This window comes from Petaurus breviceps, unplaced genomic scaffold, assembly GCF_028583685.1.
Source record: "Petaurus breviceps papuanus isolate PSGF00001 unplaced genomic scaffold, PetGlider_PUasm1.0 90879, whole genome shotgun sequence".
Taxonomy (NCBI): Eukaryota; Metazoa; Chordata; class Mammalia; order Diprotodontia; family Petauridae; genus Petaurus; species Petaurus breviceps.
In genome coordinates, this window is record NW_027187368.1 from 5,817,767 (window position 1) to 5,835,039 (window position 17,273).

Consider the following 17,273-nt stretch of genomic DNA (forward strand, 5'->3'; position numbering starts at 1 on the left):
GATTCAAATTCAAGTCTTTCTTACTCCATGTCTCATGCCATATCCACCTGCATGCCAGCCCTCATGGCCTCAAATCCTGGTAATTTTGAGAAGTCCCTTTTCCTTTCTGGCCATTAATTTCTTCATTTATAAAGTGTGGCAATTAGATTAGATAAATTCTAAGGTTATTTCCAGCTGTAAATTCCCAGGCTACCTATGATATGCATAAATCTAAAATATACAATGCATATTTATCTATGTACAGACATGAGGACATATACACTGGCCACATCATGCATAACAATCTCCACATTCACACACATGACACACACAAAGAAATGCATTGTATGAAAATGTACAAATACACACACACATACACATATACTGTGGTGATGGAACCACTTTGACCTTCTTGACTCTGCCACAATCTGGTCTATAAAGAGTCTGTAACAGAAGCAGTGTTTTTGCTTCTCAGGCCCCCTTTGGAAGGCTTAAAAAAGGTCCAACTGCGTGGAAGAGGAGTCTCATCAGCCCCTCTATAGTCTCAGCTCTAGGGAACATGTCAGGTGCTTGTTGAGGCCTTTACTAGATCCAGGAAAGCGCCCAACTTACAAACTGAGCTTCTCAGAACACATCAGCTATAAAGACCAGTGACTCATCTTTCTATTATTGTCCAGAGTTTCCTGCCTGCAAATGATGGAAGTCACTGTGCTATGTAATCTCTCTTGGGAGGAGAGGGGCATTTCACATGACAAGGCTAGCTGTTTTTTTACATTGAAACAATCAAAGAGTCCTCCAAACAGAACATGATCTGCCACCAACAGCTCTACCATCATCAATAATTGTTTCAACCCCTACACAATTTTTCAGTTTAGAATCACTTCCCTAATAGCAACTCTATGAGGTAGCTTGTATCAATAGTATTATACCCATCTTACAGATGGGAAAACTTTAGCTCAGAGAAGCAAAAAGATTTGCAATCATAAATTTTATAGCTGGAGAGAAAAAAAGACAAACAAAAAACCCATTTGAGATCATCAAATCCAATCTACATTTTATAGAGGAGAGAACTGAGGCCTAGAGACGTAAAATGATTCATTCAAAGTCATACAAGTAATAAATAGCAAAGTGGAGAATTTGATGTTTGCCAGGACTTCTGATGCCATTAACAGCTCTCTTTCCATTATTTCACTTAGCCTCATACAAAATTATACAACTATTAAGTAATGGAGTCACAATTCAAACCTAAATCGTATAATTCCAAGTCAATTGTTCTTTATACCATACTTAAAAATCAATCTAATATTTCAGCAAAGACCTAATATATAGGAAGTCTTGTGTATGTATGGTAAAGCTCTAGAATCAAGGTAAAAATAAAGAATGTAAGGCAAGGATGTAAGGTAAGTCCTTGCTCAGACTTATATCTGGATCATTGGCATATGAAGGAGCCAGGAATTGTATCTGAGTTAATAACAGAGACAATGACCTTGGCTGCATCTTACCCCTGCTAGTCTACTCATCTACATGAGAAGAGGAGAAACTTAAGGTATCAAAACTGAGGCACCCCAACCTCCACACTTATTTGGTAATTATTTGGCAAGTATTATCTGTTCTATAGCCTAATCTGCAGATTAAAATTTGGGAAGTGTATCGATCAGTCACCATAAGTTAGGATTAGGTCTTTGACTGAGTAGAGTGAACCAGATACCTGAAATAATGGTTGAAAAGAAAGAGAATTAGCTAGGAGGCTCTCTTCTGTGTTCTGAAGAGGTTAAGTTCTAGGGGAATTATGTTTATGATTGTCACAGAAGTAAAAATTGCTTGATCACCGTTATACATTCAGTTACTTTTAAAGCTGACACAAGAACTTAGATCTCACGTCTCCCCCTGTCCAGTCAAACTTTTTATGTGATATTTAGATTTTTTTAATTATTAAAAATGCAGGTTGTGGTAGATATAGCTAAACAAAAGTTCATGTGAAGGAGACTGGGGACACTAGTGGCGTGAATCAGTGATGAATCAGTGGCGTGACAAAAAAACAAAACAAAACTGTCACAACCTTAGGCTACATTTCAAAACTCAAAGTGTTCATAGAAAGGGGGACGGTAATCTCTCTGCATTTTGTCCTAGCCAAGCCACATTTGGAATATTACATGGAGTTCTGTGTACCATATTTTAATTGGGACTTTGACAAGTTTGTATCCAACAAGAGGAATAATATCAGTATGGTAAATAAGTTAGAGATTATGCCATATGAAGATAAAGAGAAAATATTGGGACTGTTTGTTGTAAAGAAAAGAAAATATAATGAGAACATTTTCAAGCATTGAAAAGGCTGCCATGAGTAAGATTAATTAGAGCTGATCTACTTGATCCCTGAGGACAGAACTAGGAGCAGTGTGTAGAAATTTCAGAAAAGCCTATTTCAAAGTGATGAAATTTTTTCTTTTACCAACATTGTCCAAAAGTGAAATGGGTTACCTAATAGGTATTTGGGTTCCCATCACTGGAAGTTTTCATGTATGAGTTGGAAAACTCCTCATCAAGAATATTAAAGAGGTGGTGGCCAGGTGGTGCAGTGATTAAGAGCAGGGGCCCCAGAGTTGGAATGACCTGGGATCAAATCCGGCCTCTGATACTTAGTACCACACCCAGAAATAATAACTGGCCGTGTAACCTTGAGCAAGTTACTTAACCCCAATTGCTTTAAAAAAAAAAAAAAGAATATTAGAGAGGGAGGTTGTGGGTTTTTTTTATTCAATTTGGACCAGATAGGCTCTGAAGTCCTTTTCACCTTTAAGATTCTATGATTCCATGAAAAGCCAAAACAAAATGAAACAAATAACCAAATTAAACAGGGCCCGATCAGTTTAGTTAAGCTGCATGGAAGTGATGGGAGACTTTAGAAGAGCTCATGTACTGAATTATTTATTATAATAGGATATTGAAGGAGGAATTTGTAGCAGGGATATCCCTTGAACATTAGCCAAATTTATGGCCCTTTCCTTGTTCACATTGCTGAAAGACTTTCAAAAATCAGATGCTAATAGCAGCTTATAGAAACTTGTTAAAAATACCTAAGAACACTAAAAATGTCACTCTAGGTCTCTGTAACCCAAATGTTTAATTCAGAAAGGGATACCTGGAAAGAGTTTGTAGGAGAGCCCTGGTAGTCAGAAGATCTTAAGATTTAGACTCAGCATGGAATTTAGATATGCTCCAGGTCCTTCATTTCACTTGAAAAATGGAAAAATTCAGTCAAGCGAGGGGCAATGACTTTATCAGGGTCACACAGACATTTGGCTAAGCTTAAATTCAAACACAAGTCCTGTGATACCAAATCCAGAGTTTCTAATACACTATGCTGCCTCTCTACAATGTCTATGACATTGACCTCAGAAAATTAGGTATTGCAAGGCCCATTTCTCAGTGAAATTTTAAGTCTGGAAAAGTTTCTCTTGACATTCATATGAAATTGAGATTCGTAGGTAAAAAGTGCTTCCATGTCCCAACCACTTCACTTTCTCTATTAGTCATAAAAATAAGTAGGTTTCATACTCAGTGACATTCCCAAACTGGCAAAGGTAGAGTGGAAATATGATAGCATGGTGGCTGGCCATGAATTGAAGCTAGATCCAGAAACTACTTAGCTGAGAATGAGGATGGTTAGATCAGCAAGCCAGATCAGTCATTTATGACTAGTTTAGTGATAACTTAAGATCATATATCTGTTTTCTGGGACTCATAAAGAATGGACTCTGTGAGTTTTGCTTATTTTACTTCCTTCCTCATAATTACTAGAAAAAAAAGTATTTCATTAATAAAAGAGAGAAAAGAAGAAAGAGAAAGAATATGAATATCACTGTCATATAAAAATAAATGTATAATATTTAGAGAAGATGCCGAGGTTTGATTCCTTGCTTCCCCATTTTGCTGTGTCTTTGGACGAGCAAGACACCTTAACTTTCTGAGTCTCAGTTTGCTCACCTGTACAGTAGAAGTGATATTAATTGTACTACCTACATACTACCTATTTGAGAAAAGCATTTTGTGTTAATCACTATTTAAAAAGTGAGTTATCAGAGCGACTAAGTGGCGCAGTGAGTAGAGCGCCAGACCTGGAGCCAGGAGGACCGGAGTTTGGATCCAGCCTCAGACATTTAGTACACACACACACACACACACACACACACACACACTCTCACAAAAATGAGCCATGTGATCTTGGGCAAGTTACTTAACCCCAATTGCCCTCCAAAAAGCAAAATAAATAAATAAATTCAGTCTCTCAAGAAATTCCATTAAAAAAAATAAAATAAAAAGTGAGTTATTTTAAGTGATAGATACTATAGGGTTACCCTTATCTCTTCCCAAATCTCTGTGTGAGTCAGCGTATTCAGGGATATAAGCAATATTTCATAGATAGAGAACTGGAAGTGACTGACAAACAAATTAGCATTGTGGAACCTAAGTTGAAAAGGTTTTAAAGGGGGTGGAGCCAAGATGGCGGAGTAGAAATGGGGCTTTCCGCTTCCACCTCTTCCAATTCAAGAAAAGGGTTTAAATTACCTTTCAAAGGTCAGTGACAAATCTGGGACTAGAACCCAGGTCCTCTAAATCCAAATCTTATACTAAACTGTCTCTTGAAAGAATATGGGTATTAGTATGGGATACAGCTACAGATGTTAGTCATTTCCTGCCTCATATGTTTTACTTTCAATTTCTCCTCACAGGAAAATCCAGACTTTTGATTCTGTGGTTTATTAGTAGTTACAGATAAGACCTTAAAATATTATCCAGGGATAACTGAATATTGATAGTGGACTTCTAAACACGGGAGAGCTTTGGAACTCTGAAAGGAAGTCTGACATTGGGATTTTAAGTAAACTGGCAGAGGCCTCTCCACTTCCAATCCCTCAAATAACATAGAGTAAATATTTGTAGTATGGCCACTAAATCAATTGATCAATTGACAAAATTTAATAAACATCTGCTGTGTTCTAAGTACTGTACCAAGTGTGGAGTTTACAAAAACAAAAGTAAAACATCCCATTTCCTAAAGGAACTTATATTCTAAAGGAAGTCAACAAGTATGCATATAAATATATACAGAATATATGTGTATGTATAAATATGTGTATATAGAATATATACCCCTCTCTATATACTTGTTGGTTCCACATATATATATGTATATGCATGTATACATACACATAAATGTGTATGCAAGTTCATGTGCTTGTGTGTGCGTGTGTGTGTGTGTTATTTTGCATAAGGGTAGCTAGGTGATGCATTGAATAGAATGCAGGCCAGAAATCAGAAAGACTCATCTTCCAGAGTTCAAATTTAACCTCAGATACTTACTAGTTGAATGATCCTGGGCAAGTTACTTAATCTTGTTTCTCTCAGTTTTCTCATCCATAAAATGAGCTGGAAAAGGAAATTGCAAATCACTTTAATATCTTTACCAAGAATACCCCAAATGGGATCATGAAGAGTCAAATACAACTGAAAAACAAAATATTTTCTGTATATACTTATATGTATGTATATTTGTGCATACATTATATATATATATATATTTATGTGTGTCTATACATTCATATACACATACATGCATATCGAACATAAATTAGCAAAGTAGTTTGGGGATGGACTATGCCATCACCTAGAGATTGGTTGGAGGGGACCAGGACTAGATTCATGTAGAAGAATTGGATGAATTGAATTATCATCTTTAAGTAGAAGATTCTCAGAACTATTTATTTAATTCCAACCTCTCTTCTGACCTCCAGTATCAAATCTTTAACTGCCTATTAAATGACTCAAACTGAATGTCTGCCGACACCTTAAACTCAACATGTCTAAAACAGAACTCAGTATCTTTCTCTCCCAATCCTCTTCTCTACCTAGCTTTTCTGCTACTGTTGGGTACAGAACTATCCTCCTAGTCACCCAACCTAGGAACTAGGTACATCCTTGACCTCTCCCTCTCACTAACTAGATCTAATCTGTTGCCAGTCTTCCTTAACAATATTTGTTCTATATACTCCCTTCTCTCCTCTAATAATAAAACTATCCCAATACAGACCCTCATCACCACATGCCCAGGTAATTGCATTAGCCTGCTGGTTGGTGTCCCTATTCTCAAGTCTCTCCCCACTCCATTACACCTTCACTCATCCGCCAAAGTGATTTTCCTAAAGTACAAGGGTAACCATATTACTTTCCCTATTAAATAAACTCTTGTAGCTCCCTACTACCTCCCAGATCAAACACAAAATCCTCTGCTTGGATTTTACAGTCCTTCATGGCCCCTTGCTACCTTGGCAGGTTTCTTATGCCTAATTTACCTTCAAGTACTCTACAATCTAATGACACTGGACTCCTTGCTGTCCTTCACATAAGACACTCCTTCCCTTTCCTCCTCACATTTTCACTATCACTTATTTCTCAAATGCTTTCTTTACTTCTTTACCTTTACCTCCTGAATTTCATGACTTCCTTCAAGTCCGGGCTAAAATCTTTACCTTTAAAAACACTTTTCTGATTCTCCTAATATCTTCCCTCTGCAATTACCTCTAATTTAACTTGTACATTTATACATAGGTATTTTTGCAAGTTGTTTGCCCCTTTAGAATATTAACTCCTTGTATCAGCAAGCACCCTATTGTCCCCAGGGTGGCTGCCCATACAGGTTCTTAGATCTGCTTTGTTAAAAGAAAGCAACTCAAAATGGGTTAACAAGCTTACTTTAATCAGTCAAACATGTATTTTACCTTGTTCAGGGGAAAAAGGTCAGCACCCAGAACTTCAAAGTATACAGGCAGAATTATCAAGGCAGAAACAGATCAAGTAGATAGCTTTCCAAACTGTCCAACCATTACATCCATACCAAATCAACATCTGGGTTTTTCAAAGTCGGGGGCTCTGGACAACGGCTTCCCAGAATCCAGATCAAATCACAGAACACTTATCAAAGTGAGCCCCAAAACAAAGCTACAGATCAGGGCTTGTATAGCCTTCTCCTGGCTCAGAGAATGTAACAACCTTGTTGAGTCACTGGCCAATCAAGAAGTATTTACTGAAAAACAAGCCTCCCACCTCAGGCTCCAGGTGCACTTTAGCCTAGGGGCAGGGAAGATCTTCAAAATTTACATTCCCATTACACTCCTTGAGTGCTAGTGCTGTTTGTATCTCTAGCACTTATCATAGTTCCTGGCACACATATTAAGTGATTAATAAATACATATTGACTGACTGACAAATTGGCATTTATTGAAGGGAGGAGTTATGTGATAAAACCTGAACTTTTGGAAAGAAACATTGTTTGCCCTTTTGAAGAAAGATTGAAGTTGGGAGAGACAATGCAGACAATACAAAGAAACCATATAGGAGATTTTTGTAATAGTCCAGGTGGGAGGTTGTTGGAACCTGAATGAAGATGAAGTTGTGTGAGTATAGTGGGAGGGATATATCTGAGAGATATTGAATAGATAAAAAGGGGATTTGGCAAATGATTGATAGGTAGTGTGAATGAGAGTGAAGAACTAAGGCTGGCACCAATATTATGAACCTAAGTGACCTAAAGGATGGTGCCCTTCTCGTGAATGTTGAAGTCTGGAATGGTGGTATATTTGAAGGGGGATGATATTAAGTTCTGTTTTGGACATGTTAGGTTTGAGATGCCTGTAGAGCATCCAGTCCAAAATACTCTATATTGAATTCACATAATTCAGTGGTGAGTTCATGGAATGAGAGAGAGAGAGAGAAAGAGAGAGAGAGAGAGAGAGAGAGAGAGAGAGAGAGAGAGAGAGAGATACTAGAGCTGAGTATATAGATCTGAGAATAATTTCATATAGATATAATAATTGAATGCATGGGAAGAGACAAGGTTAAAATGAGATAGTACAGACAGGAAAAAAAGAAAAAACAGAAGTTTGGTTTGTACCCACAATTAGAGGGCATGATATGGATAATGAATAATAAAAGAAATAGAGGAGTAGTTAGATACATAGGAGGAGAACCAGGAGAGAACATTATCGTGAAAAATCAGAAAGGAAAGAGTATCCAAGAGGAGGGAGTGGTCAACTATGTCAAGTCCTGCAGAGATCAAAGTGGATAAGGATTGAGTAAAAGCCATTAGATTTGTTAATTATGAAATCCTTGCTAACCTTCAAGTGAGTGAATATTGTTGAGTGACAAGTCAGAAACTAGCTTGCAGGGGGTTAGAAAGAAAGTGAGACTAGAGGAAGTATATACAGAGTATAGACAAGTGTTTAAAGGAATTTGGTTGAGAAAAAAAGGGGAGATACAGGACAAATTTTAACAAGTATGGTAGGATCTAGTGAAGTATCGTGTTTGTTCTTTTTTAAAGATGATGGAAACATGCAACAAACTGTCATGGATCTTGAACAAGTGGCATTTTCATTATAATTTCCTATCCTCTATGGCTTACCAGCTAAAATAATATTAGTAACAGTGACACAATAACACCACTAATTCTCTACATGTGTATAGTATTTCAGAGTTTATAAGGAGGGACATTAGTATAGTAGAAAGGGTGCTGGATCTGATAGCAGGAGACACCTGAGTTTGAAGCCCACTCAGATGATTTAACTTCTCTAAGCTTCTATTTCTTTAGAATAATAAAATTATTTTTTATTATTCTAATAATTTTTCACAATATTCACTAACATATTTTCACTATTCACAGGTAATAAAATTTTCACTACTACCTCACAGAGTCATTGCAAGGAATGAAGTTGATAATTCCTAAAATACTGTGGAAATTGTCATTACTATAATAAGGCACTTACATTATCTCCACCTTTACCACATCACTCATGAAGAGTAGACAGTACAAATGTAATTATACCCATCTTACAGATGAGGAAAGTGAGGTTTAATGATGTAAAATGACTTGCCCAAGGTCACACCAAATAGTGGCGGAACTTGGGCTAAAATTGAGGTTATTTTTCCATTGAACCAGGCTGTGGAATAGAAGCACTCTTTGAATCACAGTCATAGCCTTTTGAACTGAAGTAGACTATAGAGATCTTTTACCTAATGCCCTCATTTTGCATATAATAAACCTGAAGTTCAGAGAGGAGATATTACCTGTTCCAGGAAGTAACAGAGTTGGGATTCAAACTGCCTCCTCCTAATAGTCTCTTACTGACACTGGAAGACTAAGATATTACTATGGGCTAAGGCCTCAGCATTTTCTGATCTGGAGCTGAATTTTGTTCATCTTCTCCATGCTCTCTGATCTTTCAGGCTCTCCAAATTCCAAATCACTTGGACTAAGGAATTCAAACATTCTTGGGATTTAAACTGAGTAGCCAATATAAGATTTGGAGGCAGCACATGGTGCATCAGATCATCTAGTATATGTACAGATAGATCTTTCTTATTATTGTAATAGAAGGGGAAGCTATATCCAAAGCTTATGGAACATTCCCTCAAAATTCCTGTCTGTTTCCTATTCTCTGCCCTTCTACTTCTCAATCTCTTAGTTTAGGGGACAGGAACTCTGAAGTTCAAGGTCAGGCTGGTTCTTGGAGATGTGTCAACCATGCAAAGGCAAAATCATCTAAACCAGAAGTGTCAGACATATAACCCACGGGTGACACATGACTTACAACATGCCTGAGTGCAGCCAGAATGATTAAATGTAGTTCCTATCTGACATGAATGTGTTGATGAATGAATATAAAAGAAACACATAAGCATGTGTAGTTTTTTAAGTCAATATGTAGCCCACAGGGATCATTATATATGGTTTAGTGGTCCCTGTTTTTATTTGCATTTGATACCACTTAAGAAGAGATCTTTTATTAAAAACCACTGTTAAAAAAATCTCAGAATCATAGAATTTTCTAGCTGGAAGGAGCCATGGAGTGATAAAGATCATGTAATCCAATATCACCATATTATAGATCAAGAAAAGGATGTAGCAGTATCAATATAGGAATAGTGAGGTAGATGTAAAATGAGGGGAGAATTTCATGGAATGTCAAGCAAGAAGAGACCTTCAGAGAATGCCATAACTGGAAGAGACCTTAAACTATAGGAAAATTAATTTAAATTTTCCTTAGCCTCATTATCTTCTTTAACTTTCTCCTTTATTCCCAGGAGCTCAGAAGATCTACAGATACCTAAAGCAACTTACTCAGAAATGGCATGTTCCAGACTGTCCTCGACTGCATCATGGAACTGTCTTTCTCTCAATGGGCAATAAACATGGTGAAACAAGTGTGGGTAGGGAATTGGTCTCAAAGGTTGGAGTAACACCATAATTGACACATACTGGCTATGGGACACTCAGCAAATCAGTGTCTCAGTGTTTCAAGCAACTCTCTATGTCAGAGACACATACAGAGAAAGTTCTCACCTAGAATAATAGAGAGAGTTTCTTCCCTCAACAGTTCCATTAGATGTTATATAGTCCCATCCAATTTTATGGAAAATCAGAGAGATGAAGCTATGCAGAGATGTTGAGGAAGAATCAGCACTGAAAAAAAAATAGCTGACTTTGAATCAGTTTCTTAATTCCTGTTTGACCTTGGGTAACTCATTTCATATTTGTAGGCCTCAGTTTCCTGATTTGTAAAAGGAAGAAGATGGAATTCTTCTGAGTTCCTTACAACTTTGAATCAAAGAACAGGATCCAAGTCTACTGGATCCCAGTAGGTTATTTTTTTTTAAAACAAGTCACGGACTTTCATGGATTTGTATTATTCTAGTATCTTCAGATATTTTTAGACAGAAAGTCAGGAAACCTTTTGCTTTAGGGAGCAACTCTTTTGGCATTTCCAGTGAAATTAGCAAACAGCGGCTCACCTCCACCCTCTGGTATGGGTGAAAACAGCATTTATCATACATATCAGACTGCCTGATGTATTTCTTCTTTAATAAGGATTTGAAGAGAAGAATTAGAATTAGGAAAAGAGGAAGAGGAAGAATAGAAGGAAGAACAAAAAAAGGTTTTGGCCTCCAAACATTTTCTTTTCCATCTTACCACTAAATATTGTGTGTTTCTACAAAAATTCCATCTCATGTATTTCTGGCTGCCTTTTTTATAACTCATTGGGAATACTTCTCTGTTAGAACATTACTGATGACTAAGTAGTCTTTGGAGATTTTTTGCTATGGTTCTCCAAACCTGCCTTCAGAGAGGTGGGAAAGTTAAATGGTGTCAAGTGCAAATGAACTTAACTTCAGAAAGGCTGTAGTTCTATTTGAAACTCAGGCACATTAAGGCTTCTTCTCCTCCCCTCCCCTCCCTTCCCTTCCCCTCTCCTCCTTTCCTCCCTTTCTCTTCCCTTCCCTCCTGTGTTCCTGTCTTGTCCCCTTTTATTCCTCTCCTCTCTCTGTCTCATCTTTCTCCTTTTTTCCCTGGCTCACACTTCTTTGTGTTTTTCTCATCCATCAGTTTGAACAAGGAATATTAATTCATCTCCTGTGAAAATGTTCGTGTGTGTGTGTGTGTGTGTGTGTGTGTGTGTGTGTGTGATATTGAGAGTGGGGGAGGGAGGAGATAGAGGGAGGGAGTACAATTGTTCTGCAGTATTTGGTTCTCTCCTGTCTCAGACATCTGGAATAAAGCCCATCCTGAGATTGATCAGGAAAGCAGACAAGCCGGGAGGAAGCAGTATTGCAGCCCAACTTGCCTTTTGCGTTCTTGATTCTGTTACTCAGTTGTTTCAAACCTATCTCAAGTACAGCAAATCTCCTGTCCCACTGGGGCTGCTGTTGCCTACCTCTGTCCAGCGTGAGTATGGAGGAGAAGAAAAAAAGAGAGAGATCAGGGAGAGACTGAGAAGAGGACAGAGAGATAGAGACAGAGAAAAACAGCCAGACTCAGAGCTAAGAAATTGTATCCATGGTGGATCCATGGAGCAGAGGTTTATGTGTGGGATTGGAATCTCCATTGGGTCTCATAAAACGAGGACACAATTGCTCATGAATTCACTGAGTACGTGATTCACTGAGTACATGTACTAGGCTAAGCCTGAAGGGGAGAAGGGAAAGAAGTATTCGTTTTGGTCAGCACAAAATGCTTAAACCAGGACTTGAGGCTATGGAGCTGTCCACTGTTCTGAAAACCTCTGCTTGCTGGACAAGAGCAGGGTAAATTCAAATCTGTCCAGAGCTCCCCGAACTCTAAATCTACCTGCTGAACACACACTCTCTCTCTGTCTCTCTGTCTCTCTCTCTCCCTCCCTCCCTCTTCTTTATGTAGACTGTAGATTGCTTGTTACCCCCCCCCCCCCCCTTCCTCCCTATGTTGAATAGAAACGTTCAGGATCCTGCTATCTTCTGATCTTCTGAACTTTTTTACTAATGAAAGGCTCTTCATCCAGTGCCTTGGCCTTCCGCATAATCCAATACTTCCAGCTATCCTCCGGCTACCATTTACTCTTGTGATACACTGCCCTAGAAGAGAGATGCCGACTACTAGTGTGCTAGCGACGATCGCTAGTCTCCATAAGTCATCGAGACTCCTGCTCTTATCCCTACTGTCATCTCTGTTCTTGGTCTTAAACCATCATCCCTAACCTCTTTGCCTTCCTCTCCATCATCCCTCGCTGGCTTTGGAAGGCGTTCTCATTCTCCTTGGTCTTCCCTCAGCTATCATTCTCCTTTTTGGGGGCCCTGCACAGGACTCTTTCCGGTCTTCATTTCTTCTAGCAGGATCCCTCAACCCCTAACTTCTCCACCTCTCATCTCTTCCAAGTCTGCCTCCCCAGACATTTTCTACATTGCTCCCCGCCCCCCTCCCCCATCAGGAGACTGGGTTTTGGCGCCTCCGATTTTATTAGTTAAAATTGAAGAAAAAAATGTTTTTGTTTTTTTTTTAAATCTCTGCTGGTCTCTTGTTCTATGGGCGAATCCCTTACAGCCGCACTGCCCAGCTGCATTTCCTGGGTTTCCTGTCTCCAGGAGAAGTCAAAGTACGCTGCTTTACGTGCACAACCCTCTCCATCCGTCACCACCAGTCACACACACACACACACACACACACACACACACACACACACACAGCACTCTCTCCATCCTTCCTCCAGAAGGGCTCCTTTTCTTGTAGTCCCCAGAGAACTTTGTCGGCTCCGCCCCTCCACTTCTGTGTCCCACGTCCATATTAAGAGACATGCTGAACTCTCGCAAGCCTAGACACACTCAGCAATAGAACACTTGACTTCATACACAAATGAACACATATAGTCATCTAACTACACATCTATAACATTCAACAACCCTACACTCAGCTTCTTCCACAGATTTGCGGTCACACGCATCCATATTCATGTTCCTTGCGTCTCACATCCAAGCATATGATTCCTTGTGAGCGGAGACACAACCACACAGACACACTTTAGTAATCTAACACTCCGCTTCTCGCACACCAGGACACACACACATACGTGGGCACACTCTGTCTAGCATTCATGTGGTCTATTCCTTCTAAGGCAGGCAAAGCAGGGCACAACCACATCCGCGCTCGCAAGCAACACATTTAGCACAAGCAAACACGGGACAACATATGTCTAGTATCCTTGTGCCCAGCCCAGTGATGCATCCCCCACTCCCCACTCTAACACACACACACACACTCATACACACGCACTCACACACACAGGCACCTTCCCTAGCCACAACAGCGCGAGGGCACACACACACACACACACACACACACACACTCCTGGGAACCACCCTTTCCCCTTTCCCCGCATGGCTTCTCCCCAGTTCCTCAGCAGCCATCCCTCCTCCGCTCGGCCTCGCTCCCCTCCTCCTCTTCCTAATGATGCACAAAACCCTCCTTAGAATAAAGTCCCCTAGCTGGGCTCCTCCTCCCTCTCCGCCTCTCATTCGTTTCCGCCCGTCGCCGTTTAAGTCCCTCCTCCCCCCGCGTAGCCCAGCCTTCGCGGCTCCCCGCCCGGAGAACGCGTCTCCTTTGGACCTGCCCCTCTCCATTCTCGGCCCGCCGCGCTCCTGTGCCCACGGCTGCGGGCTGCGAGCTGCGAGCTACGGGTGGATCGGCTAGAGGCAAACCAAGGAATCAGAGTGGGAACAAGACAGCTAGTGAGGGAGAGGGTAGGGTAACAGGAAGACTGACAGACCTGGGTACCCGGGAAAGACTGTGCTGAGCCCGGCTGTGCAGCCTCCCTAGATGCCGGCCATCTGGATCACGGAAGGGGACTTGAAAGCTGAGTATGAAAAGGATTGCTAGCATCCAGGTATCCCTACCCCTGCAGTCGCAGTACGGCCCCCAGTATGCGCGCCGGACACACATCTCTTCTAAGTTCCCCCCAAGCCGAATAAAAGCCACCAGCGTACAGCTCCCGGCCCGTGAGGGACATTGAGATCAGGTAAGGCGGGAGCCGCGCCAAGGGGATTGGGGGTGGCTAGCTCGGCCCCCAACTGCATTGGAGGTGTAGGGGGAAGGATCACTATCGTGGTTTCCCTTCCAGTACTCCCCTTGGATCGCCTTCCTTCTCTCCCTCCGCTGTTCCAAGGCCCCCGTCTGCGGGGCGAGCTGTGAAGAAGCTCGGACCTGCTGGGGGTCTCCTCATAGCCTCGGGGAGCAAGGAGTTAAATGCAGCTTTGAGAAAGTGTGTAAGGAGGGTGGGGGCCAAAGAGGGGGAGACTAGAGGTCCTGTAACCTACTTAAGGTCTTGATGTGTGTTGTGTGTTAGTGTGTGGTGAATTTGCGTGCGTTGAATGTCTGGGCTGCGCGTTTGTGTCGTGTATTCGTGTGTGATGTGTGGTTATGTTGTGTGTTACGTGTTGTGTGTTTGTATGTATTGTGTATTGTCTGTGCTGTGTGTGTATGTGACTGCTTTTAATTTGCGTCTACACGCATAGGGATTTGGACCATAGGATCACGTAGCCATCAGGAACGCTTTGTGGACGCCCTTTGGGGGCTGAGGGGATTTGGGGGTGTATGGGGGAGGAGCGCAAACTCTCCTTTTAATCCAAATGTGGATACATACAAGGAAAAATATCTCAGATAGATCAGGTGCCCTCTGCACTTAACCCACCATTTGATTTGGGCTAGGGACAGAGGAGCTGGGCAAAAAATGAGCCGCTGTCACTTTAAATCCCATACTGGGCTGAATGCTTTGGACCCTGATGGGAATTCGGAGCAACTGGGTAGGGTAGTGAGGCTGGAAAGAGATGGGTGGGGGTAGGGCTTCCTGTCTGGGACTTGTCAGGTCTTAAGATAAGAGGTTCCTCATCCTGGGGCAGGAACAACAGCAGGGTCACCTGTCTCGGCTTGAGAAAGGATTCAGGCCAAGTTTGCTAGGGTTCCTCTTAGGGAGGCGGAGTCACCCCTCTCCCCAATTACTCTCACTGAGGGGATTCTGACAGGTTTTTTAAATCGGGAAGCCTAGGGAAAGGGATGGAGGTGGGGAGTTTTCCTTTAAACTGGACTCCTTTGGAGGTCTAGACTCAGGGTTTCAATTTGCTCTGTGCACTCCTCCCCCTATCCTTACCCCCGCCTGATTCCTGAAGGAATATGGGGCTAAGAGGAGGCATGTCTATGAACAGACTTAGAGTCCTTCACCCCTTTCTTCATCTGAGGTTCTCTGTATTGAAGTTAGGCAACTGCATGTGGAAGATCAGGGGATAGATTTATTTTTCCATGCTGAAGAAGACATGCTTTAGGGGATAAGACAGAGGCTGGAGACAGGTGGGTGGGGGAGGCCTAAGCTTGTTGATAATTGACTTAACTGCCCTGGATTTCTTAATTCAGTATAAGATTACTGAGAAGGGCATTGAGACCACTTGGGGGTTTTCTTAGGAACACTGTCCTCCTACTTCATACTCTGGGCCCAGCCCTTGCCTGCTTCTAGCCACCTTCTTTCTCTGGGTCTGGAGCTCAGTAAGTCTCTTGACCACCGAATAGCTACTGGCATAGCCTTAGGGGCTGCCTAAGGATTTGATTCCTGGTTTTCTGCCACTCAGCAGAAAAGGTGCCCACACTGGGTTTTACGACTCTTTGCATGTCTTCCAGACTCAGCAGCTGTTACTCCACCAATGTAGGATGATAGCATAATAGGGATGAGAGTTGGAAGGGACTTAGAGATCATTGAGTCCACTCCCCCATCTTATAAATGAGGAAACTAAGGTCCAGAAGAGAAGTGACTTGTCCAAGGTCATGCAGGTAATGAATGACAAAGCAAAGATTCAAACGTGAATCTTCTTTCTGACTCCAAAATCCAGTGGCTTATCCATTAAAATACACTGGGAGGTTTGGACAAAACGGTGGTACAAATTCAGTGACAATCTGTGGGAGGTGACTAAGGGGCAGTCATGGTTCTAGCTACCCACTGTTTGGGGAGTAAAATTCCCTGAACTTGTTTGGGATTGATGCCTTTCTCCCCCTTCCTTCAGTGAGAGTTAAAAGTGAACATGTGTTTTCAGGAGTCTGCCCTAGCATGCGTGGGTGCCTGTGTTACATGCAGGCACATGCAAACAGCAGAAGTCTGTTCACTGGAGACCAAGCCTCCCACCTCAGAAACCCCTTGTATGGTCTGGAGGAAATATGTCACTTGCTCTAAGAAGCCTATTTCAAAGAGGATTTGCAGGACATTAGGGGAAGGGGGAGGTGAGATAATGATGCTACTAGATAAAGGTGTTTGAGCTTTCTCATTTCTAGGTGCTTGGTTATTCAGACACTTTAGGGCACCCTCCCCCCTTGATTCAAGCCATTTTTCCAATGAAGTCTTTACACTGACCTCTCAAACTTCTTATTGCAAAGACCTATTAAGTGTGAACTACTACAATTAGAACACTTGTTCCCAGAGGGATTACACTCCCATTTTATGCACCCTCTTAAATATACACATGCACAGTATTAAGATCCTCAAAGACTCATGCTCACATTCACATGCTTCGAACACAACTACTAATAGAGGCACATAAAACATACTCAATATGCACAGACTTTACTGGTCATACCTACACACACAGACATGCTAATATAGACACACACACATGCCATATGTGTCATTTATGCACGAACAAATTCACATATTCGTACATACATACTTAATCACACATGCACACACAGTATCTTGAGACAATTCTATCCCACCAAGAACACAATCCACAACCAGCCTAGAAAGGCTCCCTGGAAGTACAACAAGCCCTGTGTACAGCTTCACCCTGGGATGTTAATTCCAGAAGGCAATATGTGTTTATGTGATAGATAGATAGATAGATAGATAGATAGATAGATAGATAGATAGATAGATAGATAGATAGATAGATAGATAGATAGA

At 41.2% G+C, this 17,273-nt stretch overlaps 1 protein-coding gene across 1 annotated transcript in view; it reads left to right on the top strand.

Annotated features, from left to right (window-relative positions):
* Positions 1-13,886: 13,886 nt before the first annotated feature.
* Positions 13,887-17,273, top strand: part of BRINP1 (BMP/retinoic acid inducible neural specific 1) — a 194,430-nt gene continuing 191,043 nt past the window's right edge. The window contains exon 1 of the mRNA XM_069073814.1: positions 13,887-14,354. The gene's annotated coding sequence lies outside the window, so the exon portion shown is untranslated. The remainder of the gene's footprint in view (positions 14,355-17,273) is intronic.